We start from the raw sequence: 27,923 nt of genomic DNA on the forward strand, positions 1-27,923 counted from the left end.
TTAATGATGATATAAAAAAGATTATAATTTTATTGTTAATTTGTGCTTAGAATTGAAAGTGCGGAATAATGAGAAGATATTATTTTATAAAATTAATCTACTTGAGAAAAAAAAAACAAAAATGGAGATGATTGGAAATTGAATAATGATTTTTTAATATTTTTCACACTCCATACAAAAAAATATTCAAATTGAAATCAATGAAATAAAATTTGACTGTGTAATCGAAATATTTGACTAAAATAATATTTTGTCAGGGATTAAATTATAATTCCAAATAATTACAGTCTAACTTCTTTCTCTATAACGAAATGTGTCTATAAGGTATTAATTTTTCGCCCCAAACAGCTAAGTTCTAGATTCCGACTAGACACAATTCCATTCAATTAGCAGAAAAGACAAATATTTATCTATTTTCCTCATATCTCTATTTAGATAAAATAACCAACTGGGGTCTTCCCCAATTCCCAGAAATATTGTTGTTTTTGTTTATACGCAAACAATTTCTATTGAATCATCACAATATTTGCTTTGTTTATTTTTTCTCTTTCCTCCTTTTTTAGCCAAACAAATCGTAAATAAAATTTTCATTATCGGCGAACGACGAAATGAATGAAAATTGATATTGCATTTAAAACGAAAAAAAACTCACGAGGTACACATGGCAACAGAACAAAAGCCAGAGCATTATCATCACCACAATTGTTCAAAGTAGAGCAACTATTCTGTACTGCTGCCCACCGCGGTTGGTAGTTTGTCGCTAATCAAACAACCAACAATGAATTGAATTGCATTGCAAGGGTCTGTGTGGGAGGAGACTTGCATGCGGCAATGCTTCTCTAGAAGTAAATGTTTGATTGGGTGTTTCGTTTTGGTTTTGTAAATCAAGTGGAAGGTAAAATTTATTAGTAGTATCCAAATAACATGTTATTGCAAGCAAAACTACAACAAACGGGAGGAGAAAAACGTTAAAGCAATCAACATTTAAAACAGACACCATAACAGAGTAAGCCGACACAATTTTGCTAGGCATACATACTATATGTCGGATACGATTAACATAGATTCTGTAGAATATTTTGAAAACTGATAAATTGGTAAATACTCCGGAAACTATATTTCGGTTTCTTTTGTAGAAATCAATTTAGGTTTTAAATAGATTTATATTAGGTTTATTATTAATTAGTTGTAAAAAAAAATATGGGATCCGATCAGAAAAATTAAAGGAAAAATTGAAAATAGTACGTATTATCTTATTACCAAGAAAGTCAATATAAATATATAATTAGTTATAAATAGTTATTTACACACTTTCGTTCGATCCTTATGGACTTTAAATACTTTTCCATTTTCGTCCAAAAGATCGACATTATTACGGTTATCAATTCTGATAACCTTATATGGTCCTTTATAGAGTGGGTCTAATTTATGACCACTTTCATTACGGACCCAAACAAAATCATTCAATGCTATTTCAGCTGCATTAGCTTTCTCAATGGAGACTTTTTGTCTAATCAATTTAGCATTTTCGATGAGACTAGCGGCTCTACGTTGGGCTACTTGTAGCCTGAACTTTATTTCTTTCTCATACGAATCAATATTATAAACAGGATCTATGCGCTCTTGCTGCGTGAAATCTAAGGATTTTGGTATTTTTCCGAATACTAATTCAAATGGACAATATCCATGTGCTGTAGACGGAGTCGTATTATAACAATAGAGGAAAAATTTTAACCAAGTATCCCAATCGGATTTATCTGATGAAATATAAGATCTTAAGTATTCATTAAAGGTTCTGTTAGATCGCTCAACAGTACCGAGTGTCTCATGGTGGTATGGGGTTGAATTTAATTTTTCAACTTTCATCAGTTGACATAGTTCTATGAGTACCTGATTTATGTATTCCGTACCCATGTCAGTCAATATTGAAGTCATAGGACCATATATCAAAATAAAATTCTCTATAATGGCTTTCGCAACATTTTTAGCGGATTTATTTGAAATTGGTATAGCCACTAGATATTTAGTTAAATCGCACATAATTGTCACAGCATATTCATTCTGTGAATTCGACCTAGGTAGAGGTCCAATAGTGTCGATTATAACCCTGTCAAATGCTTTTTGTGGAGTTGGCGTTATTATTAACGGCTCTTTGTTTTTAATGGAATGTTTGCAGATTTGGCATTTTCGGCATTGTTTGACATATTTAGTTATGTCTTTAACCATACCTTTCCAATGATACTTGAGTCTTATATTCTTTATCATTCTTGAGATCCCTGGATGTCCGCCCGTTATGGGATCGTCATGATATTTTTGAATAATTTTTATTTTTTCTGAATTGGATGTAACTTTTGTAAGTTTAGGAGTGAGCACAATTGTTAAACTGGAATCTTGCAAGATTTTATTTCCTATAGTTTTAAATGTTTCTACATTTGTTCCTAGGTTTTTTGTTATGCTATCATCGATGGATAGTGTTATGGTTGTCAGACCCATGTTATAAGCTATTTTTTCAAGCTTTAGAAAGAGGTGATCTAGATCTACATTTCTATTAATAACAATGTCCTTCAACTTGAATTTAGAAAGGATAACCTTTCCCTTTTGGATAACTACATTATCCTTTGAAAAATGCAATTTTGGCATTTTTCTGTGCTCCTGGGCATTTACTGCCTCATACACCTTTAATTTTTCCAATTCTTTAGGCAATGGATTCTTCTTTATCTCATTTGAATTGCCTAGATTCGACTGAAGTCTCGTAGTCACCTTCATAATCGAGTTGACTTCAATATTTTTAATATCATTGAATTCAATGCGCGATAGTGCATCTGCACCATTGTTTTCTTTTCCCCTAATATATTCGACTGTAAAGTCGTATTCCTCTAAGTCAAGTCTCATCCTAGTTAATTTCGACGACGGATTTTTCATAGAGAACAGGTATGTTAGTGGCCTGTGATCTGTCCTTATCAAGAATTTCTTCCCATATATATAAGGCCTAAAATATTGAATGGCCCAATGTATGGCTGCTAATTCTTGTTCTATTGTAGACTTATTGCTCTCTCCCTTAGTAAATGATCTAGATGCATATGCAATTGGTAATTGAATACCATTGTGGTCTTGACTTAACACGGCACCACATGCATGTTTACTTGCATCTGTTGTGATACAAAATTGTTTTTGAAAATCTGGGTATTGTAAAATCCTTGGACTGAGTAGTTGATTTCTAAGATTTTCAAAGCTTTTGTTGCATTCATCGGTCCACTCAAAATCGACGTTTTTCCTAGTCAGTCTATTGAGGTGTCTAGATAATTCGGCGAAATTTGGAATGAACCGTCTGTAATAATTACAAAATGCAACGAAGCGTTTAGCTTCATCACCATTTTTTGGTGTGGGATAATTTTGAATTATCGAATATTTACTGTCATCGGGCAAAATTCCTTTGTCCGTACATTTGTGACCTAAAAATGTCACTTCACTACAGAAAAATGTACATTTTTCAGGGTGTAATTTAAGATTGTGTTTCCGGCACATGCCAAATACGTCTCTTAAATTTTTCAACATATGCTGTTCCGAGCAACCGATCACTACAAGATCGTCCATGTATAAGAAAGCCTGGGCTGGTGAAAGTCCAGAAAAAGCTAAGGTCATCATTCGTTGGAATGAATTTGGAGCAATTTTAATACCATATGGTAATCTCTTAAATCTGAAAGAACCTTTATCTGTGGAAAAGGATGTCACATCTCTTGATTCTTCTTCTAGTTCGATCTGGTGAAATCCAGATACAAGATCTAGACAAGAAAAATATTTGGCTCTGCCTAACTGATCTAAAATGTCATCTATGCGAGGAAGTGGAAATTTGTCGGCTATTTTTTTTTAAATTTACTTTTGGTTGTTGTCACTTTCGACCCGCAAAACAATTTTAGAAAACAAGTAAAAACGGTGCTAAGTAGGCCTTAATTATATGGAAAACATAGGCCTTTGCAAACCAATAAAATTCAAAAGAAATATTTTATACTTCTACTCCCACTAAAGCATAGAGCGCCAGCCTGCGGGGTACAGAACTTCGGTTACCCACTCCCAAAAGAGTTCAAAAATGTTCGCTAAAACATGCATGATAACATTCAAAAGCATCAACCGATTCAGTCCATAATTTGTTTCTCGTAATATTTCATGCAGACATAGATCAGGTTCGAATATGGACTATAGTAGTCCACTCCTTCAGATACTTCCCACACAAAATTTCCAAAATTTTCAGAATTTTTTGCGGCAGATTGTCCCTGCTGCCATATTATGACGGAACAATTTTTTAGCGGCAAGTCCATACTTCCTGAGATAATAACAACAAATGTAAACCCCTGCTTTCATTAACAACAATGATTGATGAGCCAAAGGTGAATCATAAAGACCGACGTCACTTTTGTCGTCCGTAGCAAACACCATTGATATTTTAATCGTTCCCAGCGTTAGAAATAGCTATCCAGTTGCCGATCATCAGCATGGGTTCCATAAGCAGCACAGCACTGCACACCATGTCCACACACAAATGCTTTTTATACCCTCCACCATAGGATGGGGGTATATTAAGTTTGTCATTCCGTTTGTAACTACTCGAAATAATCATTGTAGACCCCCCAAACTATTCTCAACGATATAGCCATGTCCGTCCGTCTGTCCGTCTGTGGAAATCACTCTAGCGTCCGAACGGATTGACGTAGGTGAATGACATTTTAAGAAAATCTATTATATGTACGTAGGACTTTTGGTATTGATAGCGGGCTATGTAGGTTCACACTTTCGTATAGCCCCCATACAAAATGACGCGTGACGCGTCGTCGTTTTAAGGAATTTTTAAGATATTTGTCCCATTTTACCACCGAATTGGTTGTAATTTGGTATTTTGTGTATCCAGAGGCCAAAAAATATTCCTACCAAAGTTGGTTTATATAGATCCACCTTTTGGTATAGCCCCCATATAACGCCCCATATAAAGTACGCGTCATTTTTAAATATTTTGAATGTATTAGTCCCATTTGACGAAAGAATCGATTGTAACTTTGTATTTTGTGTTTCGAGAGGCTAAGAAACATTTCTACCATAAAATGTTTATATAGATCCACGTTTTGATATAGCCCCCATAGGACGATATCTCCCGATTTTCGGTATTTTGAAGGTTTTGGCCTCATTATCACACCGCGATGGCTGAAATTTGGTATTTAGTCTTCGTTGGGGGTATAAAACTTTCCCCCAGAAATTTGTAGGTATAAGTCCCCGCCATCATATAGCCCCCATAGAACGATACCTTACGATTTTCGATATTTTGAAGGTTGTGGCCACATTAATCCACCAAAATGGCTGAAATTTGTGGTGGATGGTATAAAAAGTTCGGCCCGACCGAACTTAACGCTTTTCCTACTTGTTATACTGTCAAGCTTTCCCCGCTGTTTGAGGACATCGAGCAGGCAACCGTCCGGCCAAGTTCGAAACAGTGGATATTCAGGAACAAGAAGTCCAAGCCCTGAAGAGTGGAGGAAGTTCCCCAAAGCGGGTACCTTCCCTGATGTCATTTTTGAAAGGCTGAATTCCTATTTTACTGACTTTAAACCATTTTCCACGCAAATAACCGCCACTAAATCTACGGCCACTCTGTTCACCATGGAGCTGAGCACTGAGATGAATGCCATAGTCAATGGTAGCAGGAATGCGACCACCAACTACCCCAAGATTCTAGGGGTCAAACTCGACAGATGTAGGAACAATGTCCAATCCTGCGGTGGATTGGACCCCACCCAGGCATGTCAGGGGGGATCATCGTGGTCCCAAGGGTGGTCCCGCAAGCAGAGGTGAATCGTACAGACCGATTTCCCTATTGTCGCAGCAACGATTCTAGATACACTACTTCTCACCACGATGAGAATCAGATTTCCAGTTGCTCAACATGGATTCCGAAAAATCCATAGTACCACAACAGCATTACAAGCCATATCCACACATATCTGTAGAGAACTGAAACAGAACAGGCCGTGCGACCGAACAGTCATGGTGGCCCTTGACCTATCGAAGGCCTCCGATACCGTCCACCGTGCCAAGCTGTTTGAGGATATACAGAAAACCATTCTCACGCCAGTCGTTTGTGGAATTCAGAAAAAAGAAGTCCAAAACCCGTAGAGTAAAAAAGGGAGTTCCCCAAGGCGGGGTGATATCTCCGGAACTTTTTAACATCTACCTTTCTGAAATTCCACACTCTCCATACGGCATAGAGATCGTAATGTATCCGGATAATTGTACGATCTTGTTGTCGGATCCTATCGTCGATGACATATTAGATAGGTTAAAAATCGACATAGCTGACTTAGCGCAGTTCACCCCATGATATTGGATGTAAAGATCGATAGCATGTTTAAGTCGTCCGCGCAAACCACTCTTATTTGCGACAAGATCAGAAGTAAGAATAAGGTCCTCAAGTCGCTGGCCGGCAGCATTTGGCGTGCTGACAAAGAAAACCTGTTAACCTCATACATGGTAAAAGACCGTTGTTGTAACCTATGCGACGCTAGCGTGGTAGGCAAATATAAGCGCTGCGCAATGGAAGAATATTCAAACTTGCTAGAATAGCGACTTGAAGATTGTAATTTTAATTATATTTCTTTATTTACAAAATCTTTGTATAACATTTGATAGCTTATTTTAAAATTACTGTGCAAAAAAAGATTAAATAGACAATGGTTTTAAGGTAAACCGTATGTCCTTTGCGTTTGTGCGCCAATGTAAGTTTACACGCAGAGAAAAAATATTTTTCTCTTTTGTTGCAACAAAAATATTTGTTTTGGTTCCAAAAATGTATTTGTTTTGTTCAAACAATGTAATCTAAATCCAAAAATACCATCTTTTGCTCCAAACATAGAAAACAAAAACAACTTTCGAATTTCCGCAATATTGTTAAAATCGTTAACAATACCGATTGTAGGAACTATCATAATCTAATTTTGTTTACAAAAAGTATTGTCAACCCAGAAAACTAGCCCAGAAATTTTTGATTTGAGTGTATATACTTCTCATATACACTTTTCACATAACTTGGATATAAATGTCGCGTATAATATGGCATTCATTGATGAACACAATACATGATTTGCTGCATTGGCTGACAACAAAGACAAACAAAAAGCCACAAGCACCCACCACAACATAAGGAATAATTAAACACCATAACAAACTCCGGTATAACACCAAACCTCAAAGCACAATGAAGATAGAAGAATGAAAACAGAAACAAATAAAAACAAAAGTCTCATTGTTGGGTATACATACACACAAAAACAAAGATAAAGGCATCATGTCATACAAACAAAACTCACCATAATTGTTTTTTTCAACACGGCATCGAATAGCGAGAGAAGTTGACAAAAACTATTTTGGGATTTAACAAAACCCAATTGTTGGAATCACAATACTACATTTGGAATTTAACAATATCTTTACAATACATATTTTGCTCTTCGAATATTGTTGGATCAATCATATTTTTTTCTCTGCGTGTATGCTGTGTTGTATTCGCTTATTAGAAACTTTCTATAATTTAAACAAACTTTCAAGTACATAACCAGCTGTATCCAGTAATGTGTTTCACGACCATCCAGAATGTCAATCACATCTTCTTCTGATAATACTGCAGATTAAAAAATTCTCATTCTAAATTCTATCTAAGAAATGCTGCAATGTTTCATCCCGATTTAAATTTAGAGTTGTGCCAAAGGAACTATATGGAACTATCTAGTTCACTTCGCAGTTCCAACGGCCCACATTTTTTCTTTGAACAAACTGCGTATACTTAACATCACACGTTATATTTCATGATGTTACTCATACGTTTTGGAACTAGTACAAGGAACTAGGAACTAGATTACCCAACTCTATTTAAATTGCATAACGTACATTTACATTCTGCACTTTCCGTGTTATATCTGGTTGCATTCAAATTGATCAGACCACATCGTGCCTTAAAGATCCATGAAATTTGATCGCTAGTAAAGAACATTTCTCCCATTTTATAGTCTAAATGTTTATATATTCTATCTTGGCTTTGATGTTTTAGCCTCAAGTTTTTATGTAACATCGATTTTCGTTCGCTACCTAAAATGCATCTACTAAATAAAGTCCACTCATGTTCATTTGAGGTATTAGGCCATTGAACGTTTAATCTTAGAGCAATACTTTTAATATTTGATGCCCAGAGTCCTTAATTTTCCTGCAATATATTGGTTAGTTTCCTCGGTAAACGATGTTCTTGATATTTGTACATGATTTGGTGTATATATTGTAGATGTAGTTTGAGTATATATAATGGCGACTTGAAGATTGCAACAGCGCGTCACCTCATGCCACCAGTGGGTCACCTTCATGAGAAGACGAAGATTATACCGGTGCATCAGCACAACAAAATCTTGACGATGCAGTACATGCTTGGGTGTCACAATTTAGTGGAGTGGCTTACCCCACCCAGGCACGCCAGGAGAGATCTTTATAATCCAGAGGGAAAGGTCCAAACAAGAACTTCTAGAAAAAGGAGAATATCTGGCAGACTTGGATAGCATCCCACACTGATGTAGTTGCGCAGGCATTACAAGGATATAGTGTAAATGTCGTACTTGGAGGCCACGCAGCAGAAGAACGCCAGATGGCAAAGGTAAACATGAGTGATTTCAGCCCAATTAAGATCCGGACACTGCAGCAACAAGAGTACAACAAAAACATAAGTAATTCTTTGTCAATCTGAACATATTCTGATACCCTTAGTTAAAATTCTCAACCATTAAAAACACTGTCACTCAGCAAATATTCTGAATGGCTTAGCTCAAATTCAAACGCTGAAGACTAATCCTCAGACATTAGAGGTGATGCTAATCCTTACGAAGGACTGATCTGCTCAGTCACTTTGAGCTTTTGTGAGGGAGGCAACTGAAAGTTCTGTCAGATATAAATTTTCATGGAACTTGGTATACGTTTGAATGAAATTTTACAATGTGCAAAATGTTGGGCAAATCGGATACTCAAGTAGTGGTTATTTTGCTCATTAGTCATTTTAGTTGGTGCCGACAGGGTTTTTGAAGCTTTTGGACCATTAACTCAGTAAATACTAGTTTCCCTCTAAAAAAAATGTACCGTCGTATTAGGAGGCCAAGCAACCTACTGCAAACAATTACAAAACAATCCTAAAGCTGGCTGTAAATTTATGAAAATTTGTGTGGAAGATACCTGACGTATATAGTCAATACTCGAACCTGATCTATGTATGTATGAGAGAACAAGTAAGAAAGTATCAGTCAGTTGTGCCGATAGAGATATACCCTCAGTCTCGGACCTAAGGAAGAGAACTAAACACAATACTTCTAACGTCTATAGGGGTTTTTTGAGTTTTTGGCCCAATTTCTCAGCAAGTATGGAAAAAATTGTACCGTCGTAACTACGTCCACATACACAACATGTGGCCAAAACAATAAAAACTATCACTGACGAGTCTTTAACTGCACTCTTTATAAAATTTGTGTGGTAGGTACCCGAAGAGTGGTCGTTTGGACCAAATCGAGTTCACTCTTCTTGGGTTATGTTACGCACTCGCTCGGATTTCGGTCTGGAGAATTGTATTATGATCCGGTAGTCGAAGGGAGATATTCTCGTTTCCTGGCCTACGATATAGAAACCCAAACCCGTCCTCACCCTAGCACAGCCCCATCTGTAAACCCTCAGCTTCCAGTTGGCATCCGTGCTAGTGTTCCATCGATCTACATGTCTCTGTCCGGGATTAAAATTTCACACAAAGCTGCTTCAGTTGTACAATATGGTCTATTGACTCTCCAGTTGTAACCCGTAATAGGTTTTGGTACTAGGTTTGGTGGTCACTTCCGGTCCACTCTCTCATCAACTTAAGTCTTATGGCTGCGACGGCTTCTTCATACCTTACCTGTATTTCTATTGGGTGGACAAACAAAATTGTCACTAAAGCCCTAGTTGGTGTAGTCCTCATTGTCCTAACCAATGCTTAAGCAGCACATTCTTTGGACTTTTTATGTTACATTTCCTGTCCATAGCTGTCCACCATACTACAGATGCGTAAAATAGGATCGTTCTAATTACGCTTCTGTATAACCAGTGTGTCATCCAAGGATTGAAACCCAATTTTGAGCCTATAGCCCTCCTACAGGTTGAACAACATCGGTGGGCTTTATTAGCCCTTTCCTGAATATGGTCTTTCTATTTATGTTTCCTGTCCAGAATTACTCCCAGGTACTTAACTGTTGGAGAAATATTGATTGTCTTATCTAGGAAAATTGGTTCTTCGAAAGCTCCTATTTTCGTTTTCATAGTGAATAGAATAGTGAACAGCCCGAAAGGTGTAAAAAATACCTATAGTACGATAACTCTCGAACTGATCAACCGATTTCGTCCAAAATTTGGCCTTCGTCATATTTTGTCATAGTTTTAGTTCGAAGATAGGCAATACCGGTCCAAAACTTCCCTCGAATATTTAAAAAATGTCACTGAAATGGTATGCACGAGATCTCTTGATAAAATTTGGTCCAAACTTTGGATCTCCTAATATTTTGTCCAAAATTTAGTTTAACTTCTCCTTTGGAAATGTATACCGATGCTAATCGTTGTGGTCCTGTTTACGTTTTACGTTAACTAGTCCATGCTTCCTGGCATACAGATCCAAAAGTTATACGATGACCTACTGAAATGTCTAGTGGGCGCGATATCTATCGAAAAGATATGACTCCCAAAATAAAATCCACTTCCATAATGGACTGTGTCGGTCCATTCCTTTAAGTACCTCTTCTGCAACACTTTTGAACTTTAATCCTAATCCATATTTTCGTCGGCAAGTTTAAAAAATACCACAAAATATGTACTGAAAAGACCCTAAATACATTCGATCAGACCGTAGATGAAAGTTTCAATTCACATAGGCTGAGGGTATATCTCTGTCGGCAAAGCCGACTGATAGTTTTTTACTTGTTCGATCTTTTTTCCCTTTCTCCAACCATAAGCTCGGGTTGTGAATAAGTTTGGCATATAAACTGTTTGATTTTTGAGACGTCATTTAAGCTATCTACCTGTTCATAAAAGAGTTTCCAGGAGTTCCGTTTGGCGTTTCTTGTTATTTTGTTGTATTCTTTTAATTTTGTTCGGTAGTTGTCCCAGAATACAGCTGCTTTTTTGTAAAGCCTTCTGACCACTTTGCCTTTGTTACGAAGTTCATCTGCCATCCAGGGTTTTTTGTAGGCAGCCTTCCTTTCTCGAGAGTTAACGTACACACTCGTTTGAACTCTTGTGAACGAGATACCCGAAAGTGTTTTCCGATATGTTTGCAAATTCTAGATCTAATTTGGACAAAATCGTTTGATCCTTTCGAGAGTTATCGTGCGCAACAGCCAGACCTACCGGTGGATAGACATGGCTAAATCAACTACAAACGGATTTTGTCCAAACATACTTCGGGTCTTAAACCATTATTTCAATGAGGCACATTTTTGATCGTATCAAAATGTATGTACCCTCGTTAGCCTAAAGGCTGAGGATATAAGAACTTCAATTCGATTTTTATTGAGTCGATAAAACATAAAAATCGAAAATTTGATCGCATCGATGAAATAATTTGCTATTCCTTCTTATTAACTAACTACCTGCCACATAGTTTGCTTTTGCTTTTCAGAGAAAAAATCCACAGATTTTTGGAAAATAAATCCATTCTCAGCTTCCAAGGATAATTAAAAATTTATACTCAGAATCTACAGATGTTTTCCATACCGAAAAATATATCCCCAAGGGATCGATTTACACATACTTGCTCCTCACAGTATTTCCATCTCATTTCCTATGCCAAACACGCATGCATGGGAGCCTCATCATCATTGTTGACGAAACCTGTCAATTGGTGATTTGTCACATTAGCATTATGTGACAATTTCTAAAGAATATATCCATCCAAAAAACTGCTCATTTGTTAAAAACTAAATGAAATGTTAATTAAGTCATTTTTACTTTCTGAGGAAATAATAAATCGTGCCTGACATAAAAAGAAAGTCTCCTAAAATGGCCAGCCAGCAAAGCAGTCAAGAGATGATGACAGACAACAAAACGCCAGCCAGCTAGTCAGCCTGCCTGTAAGAAAAATGAACACCAAGCAGATGTGAATAGAGACGACCAAGTGTTTCAAGCGAAAATGTAGGAGACAAAAAGGCAGACGACACACAACTACACTTCACACTAATACACATGTGTAGATTTTGCGGGGGAGCGTCAACAACAATTCTGCTATGCTTTCAATTTTGTAGTTCAGTAATGAAAGCAAAGTAAAATGTTATTTTGTTGTGTTGTGCGTTCGTTCTGTTCCTGTATTGTCTAGGCGCATCAATGTCTGGTTGGGTTGTAAAGCTCCTCAGTGAGTTCGTATGCAATTGAGGGGAGTCCAAATAGAAGGAGGATAATGCCAACATGTGTTATGTTCCCTGCATGTATGTGTATGTTTGTTGTTATTGTCGTTGTTGATTATGGCGATGATGACAACACAACGTTGTTGAATTATGACAACGCACTGACCCAGTTAATTTGCCAATTTGAACGCATCAAACAAATGTGCAAAGGCAAACAATGTGGCAGGCAGGCAGCCAGCCACTGTGACAAGCCATGGCATATGAACATGGTGCTGCTGCCCCTGCTGCACAATATGTGCCGCATAGGCGACTTTAATCTTTGATGTTAAAACGCTTTATGAGCTGTTGTTACACACATGAGCAAGAGTCGTTCATTTCGATTTAAAGTGAAATGTGTGGTGCATACTTTTAGGGGTAATGAGCCAACGCATAACACATGTTTTTTGCAACCTATACAAATTACAAGCAGAGAGACAGGTTTTTAAATTCTGCGATTTTTATACCCTACACCACTATGTGGGGAGGGTATTATAAGTTGGTTTTGGCCAAAAAGTTTGTAACGCATCGAAATAATGGTCGTAGACCCATACTTATATATACCAAAATGAATGTCTCGACGAGCTGAGTCGATCTGACAAAAAACATATGTGGATAAAAAGACAACGTATTTTTTTCAAAGCGAATATATCAGCTTCTATACGGGATATACCAAAAGCAAAACCTGACAATAAAAGTAGAAAATATCGCATTTCTAATGATGTAAAGTAGGTTCTCGTAGGTGATCAAACAACGAAGATATCACAATAGTCGCAAATAAAACCCAACTTTTCATTTTTGCGATTTTAATTATAATGACGATTATCACAGCTTTGGTTGGGGACTTTCCAAAAGCAAAGCCTGGCTATGAAAGTAGAAGATCCCATGTTTACAACGATGTAAACTAGGTCGGTGTAGGTGACCAAATAACGTAGATTTCGCAATAGTCGGTAATACATCCCACTTTTCCACTTTTTTGGAAATCACGCTACAGGTCGCAATTTTGATCGGATGGTCACGAAATTTTGAGGGTTAATTAAGGTCACACAGATGAAGCAGCCTATTGATTTTGGTGATGGTCGCATAATATTTAGGGGTGGTAATGGGCAAAAAACTTATTTGGAGAAAAAGACAACGTTTTTTTCCTAAGCGAATATCTCAGCTTCAATATGGGGTATACCAAAAGCAGAACCTGGCCATGAAAGTAGAAAATATCGCCTTTCTAATGATGTAAAGTAGGTTCTCGTAGGTGATCAAACAACGAATATATCGCAATAGCCGTTAATAGAACCCAACTTTTTATTTTTGCGATTTTAATAATAATGACGAATATCACTGCTTCGGTTGGGGATCTTCCAAAAACAAAGTCCGACTATGAAAGTAGAAAATCCCATCTTTACAGTGATGCGACGTAGGTTGGCGTAGGTGGCCACATAACGGAGATATCACAATAGTCGGCAATACATCCCATTTTTTTCATTTTTTTTTTTTGTAATCACGCTACAGGTCGCAATTTTGATCGGATGGTCACGAAATTTTGAGGGTTAATGAAGGTCACACAGAAGCAGCCTATTGATTTTGGTGCTGGTCGGATAATATTCAGGGGTCGGAATGGGAAAAAAACTTATTTGGAGAAAAAGTCAACGTTTTATTTCAAAGCGAATATCTCCGCTTCTAAAAGGAGTATATCAAAAGCAAAACCTGCTAATGAAAGTAGAAAATATCACCTTTGCAACGTAGGTTGTCGTAGGTGGTCAAACAACGAAGATATCGCAATAGCCGCTAATAGAACACAACTTTTCATTTTTGCGATTTTAATAATAATGACGAATATCACAGCTTTGCTTCGGGACCTTCCAAAAGCAAAGTCTGACAATGAAAGTAAAAAATTTCATCATTACAGGTTGGCGTAGGTATCCAAATAACGGAGATATCGCAATAGTCGGTAATACATCCATTTTTCCACTTTTTTGGAAATCACGCTACAGGTCGCAATTTTAATTGGATCGTCACGAAATTTTGGGTGTTATTGGGGGTCGCATAGAGGAAAAACCCTTTATTTTTGATAATGGGCGGATATAGAAAGCAAAAAAAAGGAAAGTAGAAACCTTTACAACGATGTGAAGTAGGTTGTCATAGGTGGTCAAACAACAGAGATATCGCAATAGTCGGTAATGCAACCCTTTTGCCATTTTTGTGCAATTACAGTACGAAATTTTGATCGGATCCTCACGAAGTTTTGGGGGTTGATGGGGGTCTAACAGAGAAAGAAGCCTATTGATGGTTGGCATACATCCCACTTTTCCATTTTTTATTTGGGTTGTACTGTCGATGCACTTAAATGCGTTTCAAAAAAATTGACCTGTGTTTATGAAGACATTCAGAGCAAAAGCGCTATGCTATCCCAATTTTAATATTTTGAATTTTATTAGTCAAAAGCTTATGAACGGGGGTAGTGGTGTAGGGTATTACATAGTCGGCCCCGACCCGACTATAGCCTTGGCTCACTTGTTACAGTTGCGTTTAAAAGTAGAATTAGACATGAAATAACCATAACGCCATAAGGACATTTCAATCAGCTGATTGAACCAAAGCTATGGAAATCAATGTATTCGATTAGTAGTGCCATAACGTAATGCCATACCCACAACCATAAGAAACCAATTGTGTTTTGGTTATCTATGGTTATGGCGTTATGGCTATGTCACGTCTAATTCTACCTTAAGAAGGTGGTATATTCTCGCCCCACCACCCCACTTTCAAGGGTTTGAAGTGAAGCCTTTTCCAAAGAATATACTCCACGTAACCAATGATATGAGATCTGGCAAAAACCCCATTTCTTAGTTGGTTCTAACGAAAATAATTTTCAATTAATATTTTCTGTTCTTTCCACAGACGCCTAAGGGTGTGATGTAGGGTATCAACCCCAATGATACATACATACATATTATTCGTTTCTTGTTGTGATACATCACCTTAATTTTTCGTCTATGGCCAACTAACACAAATATTTATTTATGAATTGTATAACAACAGCAACAACAAATAAATTTTGTTATTTGTTCTTGTTGTAGATTTCACTTCCGGCGGTATTACATACAAACTACAACAATGAAAAAAAAAAAAACAGTGCAAGAAATAAAGGCCTCAAGTAATATTTTTAAAAGCAAAACGACTACAGCAACAAAGATATTCAAATCAACAAAATGTGAACAACAAAATAGTTTCAAATAAATGGGAAAATTGAAAGCTCAGTATCTATTCCATATTGTTTGCCGCCCGCATCATCCCAACCTAAAACTATGAAAACGAAAACATCCCATTAAGTCAGCCAAGCTACGATAGGTGGGTGGTTGGCTTAGTTAGTTCAGCTAGTTAAGTTTAGTAAAAAGCCACTCCAAAAAAATACACTACTGCTCATTATAAATCACAGACACCTACACTGGCAACGACGCCGGTGCCCGTAGAAAGCTCCGCTTTAATTATAACACACAAGAGGGTGCTTGAGAATAAAGCACGTGTCTAAATTAGTGAATATATTTTATTTAGTGTAAAATGCCGGCAATAAATGTGCTTGAATGTGGTGTACGTCACCATTTAGAGGCTGTGTATGCAGAAAAAAAAAACGTTTTATTACATTGTAATAATTAGTAATATAAGTTGCGGTATATTTTGTATGCGACCGCAGAAGGTTAATGAACTAACTGAACGTGTCAAGTTTTCAATTTTAAACCGTTGCATATTTTTAGTTCATACTATTTCATGGTGAGATTATAGAGGTTATATGGCTATGATCAATGGACAATTTTTCTTTTAACTATAGAAGACATGTGTCTTCTATCCATAGAAGACTTTTTTTATGTTTTTATCTATAGACGACTATTTTCTTTTATCTATAGAAGACTTCTGGTTTTCTATCTATAAAAGACTTTTGGTCTTCTATCTATAGAAGACTTTTGGTCTTCTATCTATAGAAGACTTTTGGTCTTCTTTCTATCTAGAAGACTTTTGGTCTTCTATCTATAGAAGACTTTTGGCCTTCTATCTATAGAAGACTTTTGTCTTCTATAAATAGAAGACTAAGACTTCTATAGACAGAAGACAAAAGTCTTCTGTGGATAGAAGTCTCTATCTATAGAAGGCTTTGTATTCTATTTATAGAAGACTTTTGGCCTTCTATCTATCTTTGTTTTCTATCTATAGAAGACTTTTTGTCTACTATCTATAGAAGACCTTTGATCTTCTATCTATAGAAGACTTTTTGTCTTCCATCTATAGAAGACTTTGTCTTCTGCTCTAAAAGACCTTGTGGTCTGCCTATCTTTTGAAGACTTTGTCTTCCACCTATAGAAGACCTATGTCTTCTAACAGTACAAGATTTTTATTTTAAATGTGTTTCATCTATAAAATACCCCTTTAAAGGCCTTCTGTCTTTAGAAGAAAGGTATTCTATAATATTTTTATCTATTGGTGACCTTGGTTTCTCTCAAAAGAAGAATCTGTAAAGGTATTTTGATTGTTTGTTTTTGTTGTAACAGTGTTTATATTATATGATTGTATATACAAGGTGCCACCGTGGTGCAATGGTATGCACACTACGGTTATGACTTTTTGACATTTTTTCTCAAAAATGATTTCCTGTAGCAGGGATGAATGAACTTTTGCCTAATAATCACTACGCTATCGTTTATTCCATTGAAATATAAAAAAAGTTCACGCACAAATCGATTTTAAAAATATAATTTTTTGAAAAAAATGTATGAAATGAAAAAAATTTTTTTTCAAAAAATTATTTTTGTTGCACGAATGAATAAATATAAGCCTACTAATATCCTTAATAATGTTTATTTCATTCAAATATTGAAAAAGGCCATGCACAAACCACTTTGAAAAAATTTTAATTTTTTGTTAAAAAATTATATCTTTAAATAAAAGCGTTTATGACATTTTTACGTTTCTCAGAATTGAAGAAAATAGTGAGAAATAAATGCTATGTCAGTTTAATTATCTCATGTGACTCTAAAGTTTATTTTCAATTGTATATCTGCTTACAGTGACTTCAAAAAATTGTCCATAATTTTGATAAATTCAAATTTTTCAAATCATTTTGTGCGTGAGGTTTTTTCACCGAATCACCTTATAATTATGATTTTATGTAATCTTATGGCAAAACTCATCACGCTATGATACAGGGATATGAGGTTGTAAAAAAGTCATAACCCTAATGCACACCCGCCTTGCACGCTGAAGATCGTGGGTTCTATTCCCCGGCCAGTCAACATCAAACACTTTTCAACGGTGGAAAAATACCCCTCAGTAATGTTGGCGATATTTTCTGAGTATTTCAGCCTTGTACAACTTCTTTACAAGTGGTGTCTTAGACACGCCGCACGTTGGGGCAAGATTGAAAAAAACGGGTCTTAATTGAAAAATTGAAACACAAATTTTTGATAATCTGTCTTGACAGGGTTAACGAGCACAAAATTCTACCTCACTAGCCAAAATAGCAAAGTCGTATGTTGTTTACTTTTCGTGTAGCACAGTGTTAAAGTTGAACATATTTTTAAAATTTAAGAAACAGGTGAAAAGTATTAAATTTTGCTGCTTTTAAATCGCCATAACGTAGTTTTTGCTACATAAACTTGGCATTTTAAAAATAGATATTTCAAGCAGAGGTAATTCTTAATATTTTACGAAAAAATTGTACTGAAAAAGTCTTGTAGAAATGTGTTTAAAAAATTCCTCAAAATGTGTCCAGATTTTGCATAATTTTGAAATGTATTGGAGTATAACAAAAAAGAGTATCGAGAAGGTCATGAGAATTTTTTTTTGTATTTTTCTCTTGATTGTTTTCTTTCATATTGCGCACAGGGCTGCCAGATTATTTTTGTGGAAAATCGTCAAATCTATTTTACAAAATCGTCAAAAATTAAAATGGTAATATTAAGTTATATTTAAATATATTTTTAATTTAAATAAATATTAAATAACTATTCGAGTTAGTAAACATATTTATACTTCAGATCAGTATTAAATTAAATGATTAATTAAACGATTTTGTAAATATATATTTGAGTTAACATTCATAACAAGTCGTGTTTAATCAATGTGTCAAACAATTTATTTTGTTAAGTATATTCTACATTGAACCCTTATGAAAAGAATTTCGATACATATGTATTTCGTTTTGTGAAGATTTACTTGGCTGAAAACACGTCTAACATTTGATGGGGAATGTGGTAATACCTATCATTATTTTCTTTAAAAAATGTTTTTATTATAGGAAAAACATATAAACCATCAACACGTTTTAAATTGTTACAATGTGTTTAGTATAGGCTTATAATGATATTTTGTCGCTTTGTTTTTTTCCTACTGCTAAAACTAGTTTTGGCATTTGAGTATTATTATTTATGCATACCTTTGCATACAGGAGAAAAAAAACTCGTTGTGCTGCAGCCTTAGACAGGAACCAACAGTATAACAGCCTGATCATGTAATATAACAGATTTGTATAACATCTGTGTTGGCTCTGTAGCTAACATTCACAAGGGTAGAAAAGAGTGTTAGTAATGTCGAAAGAGCCATAAACAAAACCAAAGAGAACTTATTACATATGTATATTACTCCAAGAGAGAGGGAGATTTAATACCAATGTTAATTATATGCAATGTTTTGAAAGGTATGCTAAATATGCAAAAAGGCTTATCACACATTTTTTTGTAATCTGCTACAAACCTTCTTTGTAGTCCTTATATACAGAGGACGAAAATAAGGAAAACAGATTAAAAACTAGATTTCGTGGGACACGGCCACACCCTGAGATCAGTTAGCTGGGCAACTTTTAAAAAGGCTTTAAGTCTTTAGCATGGTAAAGACCTATATATTTCCCATTTAATGTTTCTAGTTCGTAACATGACGAGCCAACTTTTTTCCTAATACGACATTTAGAATAGGGCGGTAAAAGTTTGGAATTGATTCCCTTTTTAAAATCCGACTGTTGAAACGTCTTGCGATATACTTCTTGTCCAACTATATACTGAATATCTTTGCTACGAGTATTATAACTTCGTGTTGATTTTTCGTGAGCCACAACAAGGTTAGCCTTGATTTTATCATGCAATAGTTGCAGTTTAGCATCACTTGTATTGCAGTTGAACTGTCCTTCTGCAACACAACTCAATTTTTCCATAATAGCATATGATGATCCATGCAAAACCATACTATAACCAAACACTCCGAAGTAGGGTGAACATTTTATTGCTTCATGAAAATCACTACGGAGTATGCTAGCTATTTTTGAAACGTGTATATCCCACTTGTCCTGATGATCTTTCAACAAAATTCTTAATTTTATAATGAATTCACGGTTACTTCTTTCAGAAGCATTTGCTTGTGGGGTATACAACGCTGTCTTTATATGTTTTACCCCGTATGCCTTCAGAAAATTTGACATTTCGGCCGATACAAATTGACTACCATTATCGGAGTGTATGTATTGTGGTACGCCGAACTGATGGAAAATATTTTCTTCCAAGAATTTTATAATCGATGAGCTATTAGCTTTTTTCAATGGCTTTAAAAATATATATTTGGTAAAATGATCAATTGCAACGAAAACCATGGAATTACCCATTTTGGTCCTTGGGTAAGGTCCTAATAAATCCATGTATATTCTTTGGAAAGGGCGTTCTGTTAACAATTGTTTACCCATAGGTGGCCTTGAAATTTGATTTGAAGGTTTGACAGATTTGCAGATTTCGCACTTTGAAATGAAAATCTTTATGTCTTTTGCCATATTTGGCCAAAAATATTTTTCTCTAATTCTTTCCAAAGTCTTGCTAAAACCGCCGTGACAAGACACCGTGTTATGTATATGCTCAACCAAGCCAGCTCTCAACCCGAATGGAAGCCATAATCTCCATAGTGAGTCTTCATCCTCAAATACCCCTTTTCTAAACTTGACTCTTTGATAAATGAAACCGTCGGAGATAGTGGTATCCGGAAACTTTTCGGGATCCGATTCAAACATAGAAATAAAACTCAAATATTCTTTTGATTTAAAGTGTTGTGAGGATAAATCGATTTCGGTATGTATGGATTCGTCAGTAGCATTAATTCCATCTACGTCCAATCTAGATAGTGCATCAGGCACAATATTTGCGGAACCTTTACGATATTCGATTTCAAAATCAAATCTTTGCAACAATAAACTCCATCTACCTAACCTACCCGACAAGTCTTTTTGAGACATCAGCCAGCGTAGGCTATGGTGATCCGTAACAATTTTAAACGGTAGTCCTTCTACATATGGACGGAATCTCTTCAAACAGACAATAGCAGCGAGGCATTCTAATTCGGTAACTGTATAGTTTTTTTGAGATTTATTTAACTTTTGGGATACATAAGCTATTGGATGTTCTTTGTCATCCTCACCTATTTGGGTCAAAACACCCCCTACCGCTACTCTCGAAGCATCACATTGAATAGTAAACATTTTACTGAAATTCGGTTGCACAAGGACAGGTGCCGACGATAATGCCTGTTTTAAACGTTCGAATGAGGCTTTAGCCTCCTCAGTGAGAATAAACTGTTTTGTCTTTTTCAGACAATCTGTCAAAGGGGCTGCTAAATCGGCATAATTGGCTATAAATTGCCTGTACCAGCCTGTCATTCCGACATATCTTCGAATCTGTCGTGGAGACTTAGGAATGGGGAACTTCGCAACAGCCTCAACCTTATCAGGATCGGTCCTTAAACACCCTTGTCCCACAATATAGCCCAAATATTTAATTTCCTTCTGGCAAAATCGACTTTTTTGTACGTTAATTGTCAAACCGGCATTTGATAAACATTTAGCTACCTCCTCCAACATATCAATATGAGTTTTGAAGTCCGACGTGCATACTAGTAAATCATCTAAATAGATGAATACGTTTTCTCTGAGTCGACTAGGGATAACTTTATCCATTAATCGACTCATTCTTTGTGCCGCGTTGCAGAGTCCGAACGGCATAACTGTATATTGATACAATGGCCGTCCAGGCACTGCGAAGGCAGTTTTCTCTTTGGATACATCATCTAAAGGTATTTGCCAGTAAGCGTCCTTAAGGTCAATACCTGATATGTAATGTGTATCCTGCAGACGACTCAAAAGTCCATTGATATGTGGTAGGGGGTAAGCATCTTTTTTTGTTAATGAATTAAGTTTTCTTGAATCGAGACAAAGTCGTATTTTGCCAGGTTTTCGGACTAAAACTATTGGACTACAGTAGGGGCTGTTGCTCTCCTCTATGACTCCCAATGACAACATACGGTCAAGCTCTTTGTAGGCTTCTTCTTGCCTTGGGGGTGAAAGGGGATAGTGCTTAATTTTGAATGGCTCTGAGTCTCCAGTATCAATACTGTGTACTTCTATAGAAGTCCGACCCAAACCTAGCTTCTTAAATGATGGAAACTTGTCTACCACTCGTTTTAAATCGTACAATTGGAAATCAGTCAAACAATGCATATTTTCACTGGAGGTCATAAAGGCTTCGCTATCAAGTGAAAGTTCAGAGACAAATATTTCTGGAGCAATATTAAAATGTTTCCAGAAGTTGACGCCAAGGTAAACTTGTTGACGTAACGTGGGAGATAAGTAAAATAAGATTTTTCTGGTCACATTCTTGAAAGTGACAGGAATTTCGACAAACCCTATGACCCGTAGTGAAACCCCATCAGCCGTCTTTAATGAGCTAAATAGTGGTGTAAATTTAAGATTCAATGTTGTTAAAAGATCTTGACAACCTTTTCCCAACACACTTATGGAGGCCCCCGAATCAAGCAACCCGAACATTTCCAGCTCACCTAGATAAATTTTTGCATATGGCCTTGAATCGTTGTTGTCATCAATGTAAGTTGCTTCTACTAATTTGGAAAAAGCTCTCCGCTTACGAAAACGTTCACGACATTTAACAATCTTTTTAGATAAGGGTTTTTGTGAAAAAATTTGACTTCGGATTTCCTCATACTTCAACTTTCTTTCATGTAATGATAGATTGGGATTTATTTGATTGGGAGTAATGTTGCCGACAGGTGAAGTTCTTGTTGTTGTGTCTGTAAAAGAGTCTATTAAATTGAAGGGATTTTGTATGGGGAACGAGGTACCCTCAATTACTCGTTCGCAATGTTGTTTCCCTGGTGTCGTTTGGGGCATTGTAGAGTATTAACATTTTTCTCTCCACACCGGTAACAGAACAGTGTTCTTACATTAGATGGACACTCATAGTAGGAATGACCAATCTGGTCACAATTCCAGCATTTAAACCTGGATGTATCTATATCTTTCTTGACAGAATTGGAAGTCTTATGTAAATGGAATGCTTCCACTTCATAATCATTTTCAATCTTATTGTCTTGTCCAATATCGTCATCTAATTCTGAAACAAACCTACGATTTCTATGTTGGTGCTGCCTTATAACATACCTCTCCGCCTTTCTACCGGCGTCTCTTAAACTATCTAAATCGATAGAATCGTCCATATAGAGCAAAGCTCCTATTGACTCTTTAACATTGTTTTTGATAAGATCAATCATTTTCATCTCACTCATAGGTTGAGTCAGACGAGAATTCATAGCCACTATATCTGTAAAAAAGTCGTCAAATGATTCTTTTGGCAATTGACGCCTCTCTATTATTTTGACTATTTTGTCACATTCATTTTCTGTCCTTCCAAATTGTTTTTTCGTGGCTCTCTTCAGTTCGCTTAATGATGTATTTGGAGATTGTCTCAAATAGGCCCAAAACCATGTTTCGGCTTTACCTTTTAATAAAATATGAAAACCGCCTATAAGTGTTTCATCTGAACACTTGTTACGTTTAGCTAAAGTGTCTACTTTAAATAGGAAATCAGAGACATCTTCTGTGCCCTCATATAAAATATTCCATTTATCAATTTTTACAGAGAAATTGGAGGAACGTGTTTCTGGACGGGAATTGTTCAAGTTATCGTTGAAGGAACGATCATTGTTGGATGTAGTTTCCCTACTCAGACTATTTGGATTATCGTTAACTCCAGATCGACTACTAGTAGCACTTAAGGTTTCTGTTAAAAGTTGCCTTAAAGAAGAAAATTCATTTAGAAAAACACTTTCTAAACGGGATGTTATATCTGTAACCCCGTTAGTCGGTGGTGCATTTAGCGATTGTTGAGAAGTACTTGCTTGATTATGTGGTTCTGCCATGTCTAAATCATTAATGTTAGTTTGACGTACTAATAAGGCTCTTGATCTAGTCCGCATAGGACTTATATTGAAACGTGGTCTTGTATGTGGCTGAACTTCCCTATCTTCATCAAACGTATAATCCAAAGCAATATTTCTATTAGATGGATCTTCACTGTCAGATAAGCTAACCACTTTTCGTTTTCTGGGCATTACTCAACTTGAGTCTTAAGAAGAATCTATTATGTGCTTGTCACTATATGGGACTAATTTTCGTTATGTCGCTGACGAAATTTATGTTCATTTATTTGGAATTGTTGATTGTGAAATAACTTACACGGATAGTAAGACTAGGTTTGCATTCATTTGACCTAAAAGTTCCCTCCTTGTTAAATTATGTCCAATCTATGTCGCTATTATTTCTAGATTCCTTATCCAGGATAAAATTGACTGACATAAACTGAACATAAGACTATTGAAACTACTTGGTATAAAAAAACACCATCGAGTAAGAATTGCTATAAAAAGAAACAATTTTTGAAAAATTAATATCCTAGACTCATTCTTCCAACGACATTATGTTGTGCTGAAATTTTGAAAAGACCTATGTCAACTATCTGTTCTTATAATTTAAGAAACATATGCCATGACAGAGGTATCAATAGAAGGTTAAACACGAACTTACTACGTCGAATTCTTAACAAATTTTACGAGGACTCGTGTTTCGGTGAAAAAAAAAAATACGATCTTAACAAATTATTTTAACTTGCCAATCTCGTTGGGCGCCATTCTCTTTTTGTTACAATGTGTTTAGTATAGGCTTATAATGATATTTTGTCGTTATGATTTGGAATGCTTGGAAGGCTTTGAAAGGCTGAGCTCGCCGGATTGGGGGAGGTTCTTTTACCAAACTCATAACTATTGCACTGTACAAAGAGAAAGAGATTCTTAGCCACTCCAAGACTTGACTCTATTCGAAATTAACTATTGACTTTTAAGATCAAGAATTACAAACGTAAATATACGAAAGATGGAATTCGTAAGGGCACTTTCAATTGTTTCCCACCCGTATGCTACCATAAGTAATCATTGCCCAAACATATTTATTTGATTACTTCCCTTGCCTTAAATCGCTTACTAATCCGTTATGTCATCTTACCAACAATTCCAAATAAAAAAATTACCTACTCCATTTTTCCTTTAATTTTCACAATTCATTTATTAACAATATCATTATTGAGAAAACGAATTCTCTTTTGAGAGTCTTAAACTAGACAAAAGTTCTTAACAAATAATTTTAATGAAATTTTTCGACTGTTTTAACAAACATTAAATTATTGTATGTAAAATGTAATTTGTATATAGGCAAATTGCATGCTGTAGCTTTACTTACATAAAGTTATAGTTTTAGGTTAGGTTACTGAGCTCAATTTATGCGGTACCTGAAGAATTTCTTGGCTTTATGGGGTAACAAAAAAAATTATATTCAATGGGCAATTAAATGATCGTAAATCCTTTACATTAGATCTCAAATTGTATTCACGACTTCAGTCGTGCAATGTAAAGAATTTACTGATATAAATTCAGACATGCAACTTATATGATAAAAAAAATTTATAAAAAGTACGTCAAAAAATTATTGTTGATTTTTTTTTTTAATTTAAATAACAATTGTAGGCTTAATTATTCAAAAATAGATTTAACAATTTGCATTGATTTCAATTCTGCAACAATCAATAGGTTAAGTTTTTTTATGTTTCAGTACCAATTCTAGGTTAGGTTTTTTTAATTTTTTTTTTTTTTTTTTTTTTTTTTTGATTCGAGTTATTTTAGTATAATTAATTAATTTAACTTTGAATTAGAACTTTGAATAGATTTCCTTTTTTTTTGCAAGGTAAAAATTTGCTTGTAATATATTTATACAAAAATTTAATACTTATGACAATTCTTCCAACATGAGGTTTTGATTCAACAGACTGCAATGCATCATTCAATAGGAACCATTTTTTTCTGACGTCATAATGGCTAGTTACATTGCTCCTCCACATTCTTTATTCGTTCATTGATAAATTCAGGGGTTTAAGCTGGATGTCAGCCATGGAAGCAAACACCATAATAGGATGTCTCCATACTGGACGAAAATCACATGTATCACCAGTTATGTTAACTATTATATTGGATAAGGTCAAGTCGACTTTTTGCTTATTTTTTTTTAAGTTCATTACTTTCGGACATATAGTTAAATAATTTAACTTTTGTTGGTATTTTATTTCTTGTTCATTATTTTTAGAAATTTGGTTTAATAATTTAACTTTTATCACCATATTTTACATGACTATAAAAATGTCTTCAACTTTTAAAGTGTATGTCTTATTTCTGACAAAGCACAATTTACAAAAATCACTGTCAAACTTTATTGAAGCAGTATTTGTAACAAGTTGATTGTTTGGTGGTTCGAAAAGAAGAGACCGTCGAAAAAAATGAATTATTCCTATTACCCCCTTAGTGACAAAAATTGTTTTATTCTTCTTTGGTTTTGTCGCTTTGTTTTTTTCCTACTGCTAAAACTAGTTTTTGGCATTTGAGTATTATTATTTATGCATACCTTTGCATACAGGAGAAAAAAAACTCGTTGTGCTGCAGCCTTAGACAGGAACCAACAGTATAACAGCCTGATCATGTAATATAACAGATTTGTATAACATCTGTGTTGGCTCTGTAGCTAACATTCACAAGGGTAGAAAAGAGTGTTAGTAATGTCGAAAGAGCCATAAACAAAACCAAAGAGAACTTATTACATATGTATATTCCTCCAAGAGAGAGGGAGATTTAATACCAATGTTAATTATATGCAATGTTTTGAAAGGTATGCTAAATATGCAAAAAGGCTTATCACACATTTTTTTGTAATCTGCTACAAAATCATATATTAAAATGCGAAATAAATCCGTTTCATTATTTTGAAACATTTCCTCAGAATCCAAAAGTTTTAGTTCACGAAATTCTGAATCCAATTTTTTTGCTTTTCCTTCTTGTTGACAATATGTGAAAGTTCGTTAAGGATGCCGAAAAATCAATAAAACTATTATCAAAATCAAATATATTAAACTTTTAAAATTTCTGCACAAAGCTCAATATAACGCAGTTAATTGCCCAGAACAGAATCTACTACACTGTACAACACAAAAAATAAATACAAGATAATTCGGCCAGATTATGAAAGAGGACCGAAAAAAAGACGACACGTGTATCGGCGTTTTGAAAGTTTACGTCGAGAAGTAACCTAAATAGGCGTGGCAAGTTCCGCCCAATTCTACAGGTTTTGAAATATTCGTCAGATTCCTTGGAATCCTTGCATTTTAGGTATAAAGTGTCTTTGGCAATATTACTGACAACAATGTGGGGTATCTTTTTATGAAAAAAATTAACCCTCATGCGAGTCACTAAAGTCTTTTTGGTCCATTTTTTCAGCAACGTTTAAAAAGTCCTCTAAAATGAGATCGTATCAAATATTCTACAAAATTATTTGTCATAACATTTTACTATAGGTACCCGAATACACCAAAACTCTAAATCGTATTTAAACGCCAGGAATCTGCCAAAATTAAAATCACGTTTTAGGGTTAATGTTGTACTTTATCTGAGTTTATTAAGTTTTGTCCTACAACACTTCATTTTAGATAAAAGACGTCAAAGACAAAAATATTCTCCATCAAATGTCGAATAAATGAAATATGTATTTGCAATATATATCAAGAAAATATATACATCAAGTTTGCCAACAAAACACCCAAATATTTTTTGAATAAATTAGTTTTGTTCTTTTTTCGAGTTGATGCATGAAAGTAACATGAAATTTAGTTTTAGACGAAAATTCGGGGATAGTCTACGGCTATTGTCCAGTGAATATATATCTGACATACGAGTCCTAACATCAATGATTTTGGCATGGTCCTAAATACTATAATGATGCCAGCTACTCCTGCTCTGATAAAATTGCTCTGATAAAATTGCTCTGATAAAATTGACTGAATTAACTCTAGAACCTGATATACATGTGTGTATAATGAACGATCATAGCAAATTTAGTTAAGATATGACTAGTTACTTCGATTTCAAGGGTTAATTCAGTCAATTTTATCAGGGCAGGAGTAGCTGTCATCATTATAGTATTTATGACCATTATATATGTATTTTGCAATTATATAGTTTGCTTGTTTCCATTGAATTCAGTTTGGTTCTAGTTAAAAATTCCTT

General features: G+C 35.3%; 1 protein-coding gene across 2 annotated transcripts in view; it reads right to left on the minus strand.

The window, feature by feature from the left end:
- Positions 1–27,923, minus strand: part of Ptpmeg2 (Protein tyrosine phosphatase Meg2) — a 326,150-nt gene that overhangs the window by 268,875 nt on the left and 29,352 nt on the right. The gene's annotated exons all lie outside the window — the stretch shown is intronic.

The sequence above is a fragment of the Musca autumnalis genome, unplaced genomic scaffold (genome assembly GCF_047663935.1).
Source record: "Musca autumnalis isolate F117 unplaced genomic scaffold, ASM4766393v1 scaffold_3, whole genome shotgun sequence".
In the NCBI taxonomy this organism is placed as follows: domain Eukaryota; kingdom Metazoa; phylum Arthropoda; class Insecta; order Diptera; family Muscidae; genus Musca; species Musca autumnalis.